Raw genomic sequence first — 12,988 nt, 5'->3', positions numbered from 1 at the left:
TCCATGTGATAATACCACTGCCGCAGTGAGGCCCCAAAGTAGGTATGCTCCTAAAGTCTTATTTACTCTCAAACATCTCCCTCTCCGCTGGTTAGTTAGAACTGGCCTCTTTTCAATCCTGCCCCAAATTACCTGCATTGTTCTTTGCTGTCCTAAATCCTGGCTTTAGTCCTTTCTCATTAATAAAGGATCAATAGCTTTCTCAAATAAAAGTAGATAGAGAAGTTGTGGAGAGAATGGGAAAGAGAATGAACAGTGTCAGGGATTACAGAACACCTGTGCCTCAAACCCCAAGCACCCGAAAAAGAAAATGAGGAACACAAAATTCCCCTCCCTCATACTATTGCTTACTGCCCAGTCCTGGTCCTTGGCTACACAAATGAGGTGGTGTAAAATGCTGCAGTATTTGGCAAACCCTAGTTATGCCTTGACATCACTGTTCTTCCTAGAGCTACACTGTCCAATATGTGGCTGTTTACATTTAAATCAATCAAAATAAAAAGTTCATTCCCTCTGTTGCAGTAGCCAAATTTCAGGTGCTCAATAGCCACACGTGACTCACAGCTACCCTATTGGACAGCACAGATAGAAGACATTTCCAGCATCTCAAAAATTTCTATTATACAATGCTGCCCTAGCGTTTCTCCAAACAGTGCTTCCCAGCTTTTTTTTTTTTTTTAAGATTTTCTTTATTTGAGAGAGCGGGAGGGAGAGAGAGAGAGCACAAGCAGGAGAAGCTGCAGAGGGAGAAGGAGAAGCAGTCTCCCCACTGAGCAGGGAGCCTGATGCAGGGCTCAATCTCAGGACCCTGGGATCATGACCTGAGCTGACGGCAGATGCTTAATGCTTAAGGGACTGAGCCACACAGGAGCCCTTCCCAGCTTTTAATATGCATAAAAAAAATCACTCGGGGATCTTGTGAAAAGGAGGATTCGGATTTAGTAAGCCTGGAGTATGGTTTGCGATTTCTCATTTCTGATAAGTTCCCCATGTTCTCATGTTTTTGACTCAGAGATCACAATGTGAGCAGCAAACTTTTACACTACATTGTAAGGTAGCGATTTTTTTTTAAGATTTGCTTATTTTAGAGAGTGCAAATGGGGGAGGAGAAAAGAGAGAGAGAGAGAATCTCCAGCAGACTCCCCGCTGAGCATGGAGCCACCACAGAGCTCAATCCCACAACCCTGAAATCATAACCTGAACCAAAATCAGGGGTCAAGTCAAACGCTTAACAGACTGAGCTAACCAGGCGCCCCGAGATAGTGAGCTGTTCTTATACTGCAGCACATGAAAATCACCTGAAGCTTTCAAATCCTGATGGGCAGGCAGCATCTGACAGGCATTAAATCAATCTCTGTGAATAGGACCCAGGCATCTGTACTTCCAAGGACTCCCCCAGATGAATCTAATGTGCAGCCAAGTTTGGGAAGCAGTGGTGTGAGGTGAATTAGCTGAAGAGCTTGTTGAAACAAAGATTGCTGCTCCCCGCCCCTTTCAGTGGGTTCAGGATGGAGCCAGATCATTTGCATTCTAATCAATGCCCAGATGATAGCCCTGCTGCTGATCTGGGGCTGCTCTGAGAGCCCCTGATATAAGGCCTTGGTACCACAGCCTGGGCATTTCCTGGGAAGACTTTGGGGGGCACAAAATCTGGAGTCCCACCCCAGACCTATTCCAGTAGAATCTGCATTTTAACCATATCCTCCAGGTGATCTGAATGCCCACTGGCATTTGAGAGGCTCTGCTCTAGGGCGCTATGGGGTTTCTTCAATTGCTAAGCCAATGGGCAAAGACATTTTGTACTTACTGTAGGAATCATATGACATCAGCTCCATGGCACGAGGTCACCTTAGGGCAGTGGGTCTTAGAGCGTGGCTCTCCATCTATAGCATCACCATCCCCTGGGTACTTGTAAGAAATGGAAATTCTCAGGCCCCATCACTGACTTTCAGGATCAGAACCACTGAGGCTAGTGCCCAGCAGGATATTAGACCGGGCCCTCCAGATGTTTCTTATGGATGCTCAAGCATAAGAACCACGGATTTAGGAGCTACCAACCTGGGCTTTGGAGCCGGATGAACCTGGTTCAGATCCCAGCACCACTGCTAAAAAATGGTGCCCTTGGGTATGTTAATTATCTCAGGTTTCACTTGCGGAATGAGGATGAGGACAATGGTAATCCAAGGTTATTATATGCATTAAATGAGAAAAGACATGAAAAGCTCCCACTAGACTAGAGAACATTAGTCGTCGTGGTAGAGGTAAGAGTAGTACATAATTGACCATAAATAGTTTTATGAGAGCCCGATGCTTCCCTGAGGCGGAGGGACGACTGCCCTAAAACTGCCTTCAGAGAGAGGGGTTTGTCGAATGATGGTGGCGCTGGGAGATCCCAGGCCCGTGCCGCAGGGTGTGTCATCCATTCCTATGACCCGGAAACCACACAGCCTGTGCGTATGTTCTCTGTGGGCTCTCCTGCAAGTTCCTAGGATGTGACATGGTTACAAAGATAAAACACTGCAGGACCGCTGGCCTGGGGACTGCCGCCTCCACTTGCCTCTCTCGAGACCCCACACCACACCTCCCCTGAGACTCTCAAGAGCCTGGAGTCATGGGTGAAGCTCATTCAGGCTTGCAAGAAACACGCCTCCCAAGCACAGGCCTTGGGGGTTGGGCTGTGTGAGCCTCACCTGAAGAACTAGCGCTTTGTCTCTTTCTTCTCCCCCCGCCCCCCACCCGCGCATGCGCTCTTGAAGTCACGTTCTATGAGCCAGGATGCCAGGATTTGAGGATCTGGGGAGTAGAGGTCGGGGCGGGGAGGGAGGCTAAAATTCCTCCTCTTCCCACGGATCACCTCCTGTAAGGACAGGAAATATGTTTGAGCTATAAAAACCCCACCATTTCCCTTCCTCTACCTTTCCTCCTCTTTTCCATCGTTCACTAAAGATGTTCAATTGCCCCACCTAGCTTCGTAGCTTTCGCTGCCCTAAAGCTTCCTGATTAAGACTATTGAAATAATGCACTCCTCTCTTTGCAGCATTCCTGTGGCCCGTTGCTCACGCCAGTTTTGGCTAAAAAACATTAAACTTGAGTGCACTAAGCACAGTGTCTTCTATTGTTTCTAGCTACTCAGTCTGACAGAAATAGGTACCCCCCTCAAAAAAAAAAAGAACCATGATAATAAGCTTTTCTTTTCACGCTATTAAGGAAATCAAATCACCTGTGCTCCTCCTTTGTAATTTGCATAGCCTGCTCCTTCCTTGATGTTATGTTTCTATAGGAGCTTGAGTGATCCTGCCCATTCAAGCACTGTCTAAAGAGCTCAAGAATTCATCTCATAAACTATGTTACTCCCGGGAAAGACTCACCACCACATGAGAGATTAGAATTATGGAATTTAGTTGGAATGTCAGAACTTGGGATCCCAGGAAATCTGGAAAGATCGTCCAATGCATTGGTTCTCAAACTTTAGTGTGAGTCACCTAGGAGGTTTGTGAAAACACATATTGCTAGATCCCACCTCAGAAATCTTTATTCCATAGGTCTGAGCTGATCATTGAGAATTTGAATTTCTAGTAAATTCCCAGGGCTGCTGGTGTTGGTTCTGGGACCCCACTTCAAGGACAATTGATCTAGCTCAATCTTCCTTCTTTAAGTAAGGAAAGTATTTCTAGCCCCGTTTTGCATATAAGACTGTGGGAGTAGAGAAAAAGCTACATATACAATTCAACCAGAATTTAGAAGAAAAGGGGAATTTTTAGGTCTTGGATTATTCTTTGGGTTGGCTAGATAAACAGCTGTAATGTCAGGGTCCTAGATGAATCGTCTAGGGAAAATAAACCACTGTGAAAAATTTGAGTTGACCTCAACTGTGACTTAACCATTGGGAGGCATGCATTTGTTACTGAAGTTCCTGAAAAAAAACCAAAAACCAAAAAACAAAAAACCCAAAAGAACTCATTTGACAGTTTTGTTTTAAACTGTCTCCAAAATGCTTTCATTGCTATTATTTGTTAGACTGCACTGACACCCAATTCACAGGACCTGTACAAGGAAACCGAAGATCAGAGATGTTAAGTAGTATTCCTCTAAACTACACAGTGTGTGAACTACTGAGGCAGAAAGAATGCCCAGTCTTCTTGACCTTGTTAAACAGCACGAGTCAAGATATATATATATATAATGAGATATACATATATATGTATATGATATACATATATATATAATGCAAGCCAAATATGTAATTTTAAATTTCTAGTAGCAACATTAAAAAGTAGAAAGTAAAGTAAAAAAGTAAAAAAGAAACAAGTGCAATGAATTTAACAGTAGATCTTATTTTAACCCAACATAACCAAAATATTACACCCAAAATATGTAGCTCACTATGTGGTTAGTGGATATAGTATTTTACAGCATGGCTTGAACAGTCATGGGAAGCTCAGGTCAGAGAAGTTATTGCTCAAGGTCAAGCTTGGAAGGTTCAGTGGCAGGTCTTGTTTCTTTATAATTGGTAATGACCATTAGGGTACGTGGAAGTATATTTATAACTCCTTTGTCATATAGCTGATGGTCTAGAGCTGCACTATCCAATACAGGCGACTGCTTGAGTTCTCATTAAAGTGAATTAAAATTAAATGAAATTAGCATGTGGCGTTTCCTATGGAGGGCAAGTTGGTCAGAGCGGGAGAAGCTGCGGTCACAGTTTGGACACTGGAAAGATTTGATTCCAGTATGTTTTTGGAAATGTCTTGTCAGTTCATCAGACCGAGCAAACTTCCATGTGCATCCTTCCCAAGACATTTGTAGGGTTTTTCTCCTGTGTGTGTTCTTCTGTGCGCTTTCAAGTGAGAGCTCTTAGTGTACACCTTGTTGCATCCATTATAGTCGCATCTGTGGATCCTGTGCTTCCTTTGGGTGTCTGGAGATTCCACAGGTAAAGGTCTCTTTTCTGGTTGCACTATGACTGACGGGTGATTCTCTTGCAACAGTGCTTGCGGCGGGGACACTGAGTTCATTAAAGGGGGTGACATTTCTTCAGGATAATAATCTGTCCTCTGTGGTTCAATCCCAGGTTCTATTTTAATTTTTTTCCGTAATATAGGCTTCTCATATGATTCAATTACAGGTATACTTGCATGCTGCTATTTGCGTTCTCCATCTCCTCCGACAAGGAGACCATGAGCGGCTGCTGGAGGTGTCTGGTGTATGTCTGGTGTACATCCCCCACTCAGCGTGGCTCCCCACTCTCCCGGCTCTCTCTCTATCCTCCTTCCCATGATCTAACTCATTTTTTACATGTACATTTTAATTTGGATTCAGCTGGTCTGAATCTCTGAATTTGTATCATTCAAACTTCCATATGGTCAGTAGTAGATGTTCTTTAATCCTCCTCTCCTTACCACGGGTTGGATCTAAAGAATGTGAACACTTCCCCCCCCCCCCCCGGGATGCTAAGCAAACCCTTCTTACAGATACACTTAATGTAACAAGAACAAGGGAACACGTAAACTTAAAATAACCAATTGTCGGTTTCTCCATGTATTTCTCAAAAGAATGTCAAGGTAAATGTATTAGAAATACAAAAAAAAAATTAAATGAAATTAAGAATTGATTTCTTCAATCCTACTAGCCACTTTCATGGGCTCCCTAGCCCCACGAGGTTGGTGCCTGCCCATGGGAGAGCACAAGTATAGACTTTTTCTCCTGATCTCTTTGAATATTCGAGCAATGTGGAGATACATTGTTTTTCTTCCACTGACTGTCTCCACTAACAGCCCTAGCTCAGTCTTCCCTCTACTTCCTATAGGGAAACCCTGGAGACAATGCGATATACGTTCTTCCAGTTCCTGTCTATGTACTTTGTACATATGAATATTCATGTGTATTGCTTTCTGGTTGTTTATATGAATGGCATCATTCTTTTTGTATTTAGTAATTTGTTTTTATTCACATATTTCCTGAGGGAATTCCATATTTATACATATATGCCCACACCAGTTATTTTAATTGTTTCACAGTATTCTGTTATGCTTACAGTATACATATTTTAAAAATACCTCTCTGTGTATGTAGCCTATTTTTAATATTTTGCTATTGCAAGCAATGAAACAGTGACTCTCATTTTGCATATCTTTTCTTTTTGCATTTGTATAATATTTCTTTTGAACAATTTTCTAAAGGTATGTTCACTTCATCCAAGTATATGCATGTTTTAAATTTTGGTAGGTATTTCCAATCTGCCTTTCAAATACCCCTCCCATTTGAAATGCCACCTTTATCTCAAACTATATTTCCAATACAAAGGTCCTGTTTCTTATTTTTTTTAATGATTAGTTTTTCTATGCCTGCATAAATATTTTCTTAGTTACCAAGCATCATGGTATATTTTAATAGCTGCTAGAACAAGTCTGCTTATTTATTTAATCATTCATTCACTTAATGTCTGTTATTCCTGACCATTCTCTCTTTCATATGAACATTAGAACCAATAACTTCTTCAACCAAAACTCACAGGCCACGCCCACCTGAAATATAATATATTCAGGAGGGTTTGGATATACTTCCTTTGAATTTGTCAGAATTCAAAGTACAATCTGCATAGGGCAGATTTTCTAGATATAACAGACTGATTTCACTGAGAAATGACAAGGCATTACCCAGTAATATACTTGCATATTTTAGGCAGTTGTACAATCTTTATTGAATGAGGAAGACCAGACCCTGCTATTACCTTTTAAATAATGTATTTAAGGATAAATGGCCTCCTGGCAGTGATCACTAACTTTAGGATTTTGACTTATTATGTTTCTGTACTGATTCATCTCCAAAATCATTTAACTCCAAAATTCTTTAACACAATTAAATCTATGTTTCAGGAGTTCCTTTCTGAAATAAGGGAAAGTGCATATTTCAATCATGTTTTCCTATTGTGGTTGCCTTCAGCTCAGAATTAATGTAAAAATGACAATTCTATTTAAAAACCTCTAGAAATGTAAGTGGGATTAAATGTTTATGAAAATTATATATTTATTCATTTCAAAATAAGGGGGAAAAGCGATGGAAAAAAAGCTTTCAAACCTTCTGGCTATTTCCCTAGTAACACCTTTTAAGTTTGAAACATTTTGAGGAAAATTTTGCAATTCTAAGAAAAAGCTGCAAAAGGTAAGCCTTCCAAATGAAAGAAAATCTAAAGTAAGAGAAAGAAAAGCTTCTTTCTTCTTAATAAATCATATTCAATGGAGGTGCTTTTTCTCTAAATTCTCTCCTGTTTACTATGACCCTAAGAGAAAACTTGGCAGGTAGAAAAGTATAGGCAAGCACATGTTTGGGCTATTTGAACCTTAAATGAAAACAAGAGAGAGAGAGAAAAAAAAGTCCCAGGCATCGATGCAGACTAAATCACAAACTATAAAATCTATAGCTCTCCCCCATTCAACACATCAGTTTTACAGTTTTAAAGATATTTCTCAAATTTCTGTAAAAAGTAAATAGAAAATTATATGAGGATAAATACTTTTCTAAGCTGATGTAGCAATATGTATTTCATTTAATGCTCTTTGTATTTTTAATGTATTTTTGTGACATTTTTGCAATTCAGTCATCTTTGTGATGAATTCAAAAGTGCACATTCTTTTTTTTTTTAAAGATTTTATTTATTTGAGAGAGAGAGAGCACATGAGAGGGGGGAGGGTCAGAGGGAGAAGCAGGCTCCCTGCCGAGCAGGGAGCCTGATGCGGGACTCGATCCCGGGACTCCAGGATCATGACCTGAGCCGAAGGCAGTCGCTTAACCAACTGAGCCACCCAGGCGCCCAAAAGTGCACATTCTTACAACTGGAGCGTGCTGGGTAAATTTGTTTCAGTTTCACACCACCAAGATGCAGGATGTCACACTCTTCAGAAAAGTCAAAATAGCAACAGAAACCCTGTGAATGTGAGACTCTGCTGAGGAGTTTCATATTCTAGAACCATCACATGTGTTTGATTTTGTGTGCTTTCATTCCATACCCAAAACATAAGAACTTGTACAACAGTTTGAGAACTGGGGTGATTTCATTTGTGTTTAATGTATGTTTTATTAAAACCCTGTTGCTTATAAAAACCTCTTCTACTGTCAAAACCCGTTCTGGATCTAAAACAAGAGATCACAGGGGAAGTGCAAAGTTCTCCAAAGGCTTCGGCATGCAGCATGAAGTCCCAGCCGGTTGTGGTTTCCCACTGTGTGACCTCATGAGGCTCCCAGATATGAATTTTCACAAGTGGAAAGGGTAGACTCTTGGTGCAGGTGACCCAAGGCCATTAAGCCATCACTTGGCAGGTGAAAATAACACGTCAAAAGGTGGCACTTCCTAAGTGATCTGAGTCTGGTTTCCCCCCAACCACCCCCCGCCCCCGGCCACTAAACTGGTTCAGATAGAATTGTGTATCCCTCAGAAGCGGGAAGGGAGTAGAAAAAAAATTTTAATCTGGTTAATATAATTACATATTTCCAACTAAATACAACCGAGGTTGTGCTATGCAAGGGGGAGGGGGGGATGGTTGGCCAATCTCTTGCTCTCTAGCTCTCTTTTTGTTAAGTAGGCTCCACACCCAAAGTGGGGCTTGTACTCACTGAGATCAAGAGTCAAATGTTCTAACGACTGCCTTTAGTTTTTGTAATTTTAATTTTAACATATTCCATGTACATACGTCTTTAACCTCAATGGCAATATGTCCAGACCAGAGTTTCTCAATGTCAGTACTAATATTTGGACCTGATAATTCTTTGCCGTGGGAAGCTGTCCTGTGCACAATAGGATGGTTCACACATCCCTGGCCTCTATGTACTAGATGCCAATGTAGCCCGTCCACCCTACATGCATATGCACACAGTTGTGCCAACCCAACATGTCTCCCATCCTTGCCAGATGTCCCCTGGGATGCAAAATGTCCTAGCCTATGTCTTTGCTTGTTTTCCAAGTACAAAGACAGTTTGCTGATGAGTCCATTCATCTATTCATAATATTTATTTATTTATTTAAATTTTTTGCGTAGAGAGAGGTCATAAGACTTTTTTCCCTTATGAAATCAGAAGGATATAATGCAATCAAAACACCATTAAGTAGGGTAAATATGTGTGTGTGTGTGTGTGTGTGTGTGTGTGTGGAGAGAAAGAGAGAGAGAGAGAGAGAGAGAATGTTTGACAGGTTCAACTGGGGTAAAATTATTGAATTGGTAAGTGCCTGTCCCAGCAAGTAAAATGTTACCATGGTTTGGAGGTGTGTAGTCAAAGAAAGAATGGCGTCAGTATTCCTATAGAAATACTAAACATCCATAGAATTTTGCTTCTTTTTGGTGAATTTACGTAGGGTATCACACCCCAGACACAGGACTGAGCACCTAGCATATGGGACTTCATCCATTAGAAGGTACGACTACTATTCTCATTATACAAAAGAGGAAACTGATGTGTGGCAGGATTATGTGATGTCCCCCCCCCCCCCGTTTCACTTCCAGAAAGAACCGTAACTAGATTAGACAGACAGACTCAGCTCCTAGTATATCAACATGCTGGACTATTTTGGCTTACTTAAAATTATTGCGTTATTCATTGAAAATGCTTATCTCCCAGACATTTTAAGATATTCAGTGACCCCTAAATTTCATCAATGTGTTTTCAGTAAATAGATACTTATTCTATTGCTAATGAATCCAAACATCTTTAGGTCAGTTAATAGGACATATTGAGTGTGTATGTGAGGGGGAAAGTAGCATAAAGCATTCCAAAGAACAATACAAATAATCTCTTTAATGACCACTGTCTGAGATATTTTTATGTTATAATTCTCCTCATTGCTGTGGAAAACTGAGCAGACTGAAAATGTAAATCTTCAGGAAACAATAGCTACAGAATCTCTTGAAGCATTTTGTATCGCTCTTCCATAATCTGTGTAACATAAAGCAAATGCATCTCATTTTATCAGTTAGATACAGTTTCCAGCCCATCACATTTATGAAGGTCTCAAGCCGTATGATTAAGAACACAGGTTTGGGTGTCAGAAATCCTTGAGTTCATTAAGAACATAGGTTTGGGTGTCAGAAATCCTTGAGTTCAAATTCTGTTTTCACTGCATACTCTCTGTAACTTTAAGCCTCAGCTTTTTTTTTTTAATCTATAAAAGGGAACAAAAATACTACTCATAAGTTTTTTGTGCATATGTGGTGATCAGGTAGATATAATGTATGTGAAGCAATGACCACCTTCTCCCTGCAGTAAATTCTCCTTAAATGCGGGTTTATGTATAGTCATGTACCTGTGTGCTTAGGTCCAGTGATTTTTCGTGAGGAGATAATTATGTCCAGTCATATTTCCAGAGATGGGTTAGGCTACTAACTATGGTTACCTTACTAGGAGTCCCTTGAGAACCCCTTCTGTGTGGCCATAATCCAACCATTGAGCAAACACCAGGAAAGCTATGGACATGCTCTGTTAGCTGGGGAGGCTCTGGAGCTCCTAAAGACAGTGCCAGTGGTCATTTCAAGTGCAGCAGAAGTTAGTGGAGGGTGAGTGGCACTGTGGCAGGAATTGAAGGCACCGGCTTCCTATCTTCAATCATAGATGCTTCTTACCTTCCAGTCAAGACCAGTGTTGAGCAGGGTCTCCAGGGAGCCATCATCTTACCCTCTCCCTTTCCCCAGCCACTCTCAGGATAGTTTCCTGCTATAACTGCATCAATTTTCCCTCCTTTGGATAACACAATCCTGATTTTCTTTGGGAAGCCACCTCTGCATCCTCAGCCGTGTTGTTTTGGCTGGATCCCGATCAGCTTAAAGCAACTGGAATACCCAGACTCCTGCCACATGACTGGTTTGGGATGGGGCACAGAAGGCAGTCCAGGGGATGGAAGGAGATCCTGCTGGGGGTCCATGAAACGGAATCTTCTTCTCCTTTTCTAGATTGTGGGGTAAGAGTATGTGAGCTGCGGAACGTTTACAGCCACGTTACTTCTGTAAGACAAGATCAGATCTGTAAGACTAGGGAAGACGTTTAAATAGCTGGAAGAAGCCTAGCGTGCAAATAACCTGCATTTGAACTTTATGGGTAAGGAGCCAGTAAATACTCCTTTTCTTCCTCCTCTTCTTACTCCCCTTCTCCTTCTTTGACTAGTTTAAGTCAGTTTTCATTTGTGTCTAAGATCTCCCGATTCACCCACATTTTATTTCCATAACATCTTCATCTTTTATTGTAGAACATATCTTGTGCCTTGCATTTATGGGTACTTCTGTCCACATGTCTGTATCTTGCACGAGGCGCAGGGGCGGGGTTGGGTAGGAAGGATAATCTAGATGATTGTCTTCTTTCTCTCCCCTTGGGACATGGTGGTATTTTTACATGCAGTCAGTCCTCAAGAGGGATAATTGTTGAATGAACAAACAAACAAACGAATGAACGAATGAATGAACATGTAGCTGTAATAATACAGCTTTAAACATTTCTCAGGCTTGGCAAGGTGATATTATTTGCAGTTTACTTTTTAAATTCCCAGCGACTAATGAGTTAGCTATTATTTAACTGATTTATTTCCACTACAAAAAAAGAGAGGTAAAGCAAAGATAAAGGGTCCCGAACCTTTGCTCTGATCCTGGGTAAAAGAAAATTGTGTGGACTCACACTGGAGATGGGAAAGCACTTTTTCTTCCTAAGGAAATACCGTGTGACGAAGGTCCCAGCACCGGTGTGTGTGTGGGGGGCGGGGCAGGAGTCTCGGTTCAGCTGTACAGATACCTGGAGCCCTGGTGTGGTGAGTTTGCTGGAAGGGCCCAGCAGCCATGGAACGGCAGGTGGATGTCTGGAAGGGGATAGGAGTAGTGAATTCTGAGCCATCCGGCAGGTCCTCCAGTCCTCCGCTGTTTTTGTTGATTTCAGTTTATTTTTCCATGAGAACATTTGGTGACCTGTGGGAGAACCCAGAGAAGTGCTGCTAGAACAACCATTTTTAGAAGGATTTCTTACGATCAGTATCAGGCTGGAGTTGATACGCTCTCTTGCCGCTCCATGGTGCAGTTATGGGTTTGGGGCAATGGATACCTCATGCGGTAAAGTGGGTGATGGTGACTTATCTGGAGGGCATGTGTGGAGGGAAGACACAGTGCAAGAACCTCTTCGTGCCTCTGCCGAGGGTGGCCATGGCCAAGAGGAAAGAGCAACAGCTAGACGCGGAGCCCTGGCTGGTGTTACATGGAGGCTGAGTGTTTCTCCTTTACAGTGGGAGGCCCTGGCAGAGACCAGCTCTGTGGTGGAGACTGAGCCACAGCTTTTCACTGTATCAGAACTCGGCTTCCCTTTGATCCCAGAACCCCTGATTCTTTGCTTATTATTTTGTACTGTTTTTGTATCTGATATTTATTTAATACCATCCAGCTGGTGGGTTCGATTACTGAATCTATTCTAATGAGAGGAGCTAATCCCCTGAGAAGATGAGCACCACCTCCTAGAACAGATTGTGGCCATGGTCCTGGGGTCAGGAAGTACACTGCAGTGGGAGCCCACCCCCTCAAGCTGCTGGCTTCCCCACTCAGTGGTTCTCTGAGCTTGGGCAAGTTATTCCCTTTCTCCATGTCTTAACTCCTTACCTGAAAAATGGGATAAAAATAGCACCTCCTTCATAAAGTCAAACAGATTAAAACATGTGTTTGGGACGTAGGAAGCACAGTACATATTGGCATGTAGCAAGTACCCAGAACATGTTAGCTGAAACTTTATGTTTAGCACATTGAATCCGTAAAAATCACAGCTCCTATTTATGGGTGGAAGGCTCTTTGTGATGAAATTAAATTTCTGCCTCACCTATCCACTGATCTAGGACTCTTATATCCCCTCTCAAGATAAAAATCACCACCAAACCCACATATTTAAGTCTTGGACTGGTGGGTTGTTGTATCCATGTCTACCATGGAGTAATTATTATTATTTTTTATTTTAAAGATTTTATTTATTTATTTGACAAAGA

General features: G+C 41.8%; 1 pseudogene; it reads right to left on the bottom strand.

The window, feature by feature from the left end:
* Positions 1–4,614: 4,614 nt before the first annotated feature.
* The window catches only part of LOC110585982, a 31,398-nt pseudogene continuing 23,024 nt past the window's right edge, over positions 4,615–12,988 (bottom strand).

This window comes from Neomonachus schauinslandi, chromosome 6 (assembly GCF_002201575.2).
Source record: "Neomonachus schauinslandi chromosome 6, ASM220157v2, whole genome shotgun sequence".
Lineage (NCBI taxonomy): Eukaryota > Metazoa > Chordata > Mammalia > Carnivora > Phocidae > Neomonachus > Neomonachus schauinslandi.
The sequence above is the reverse complement of the archived record's forward strand: the minus strand, read 5'-3'. Positions and strand labels throughout refer to the sequence as shown.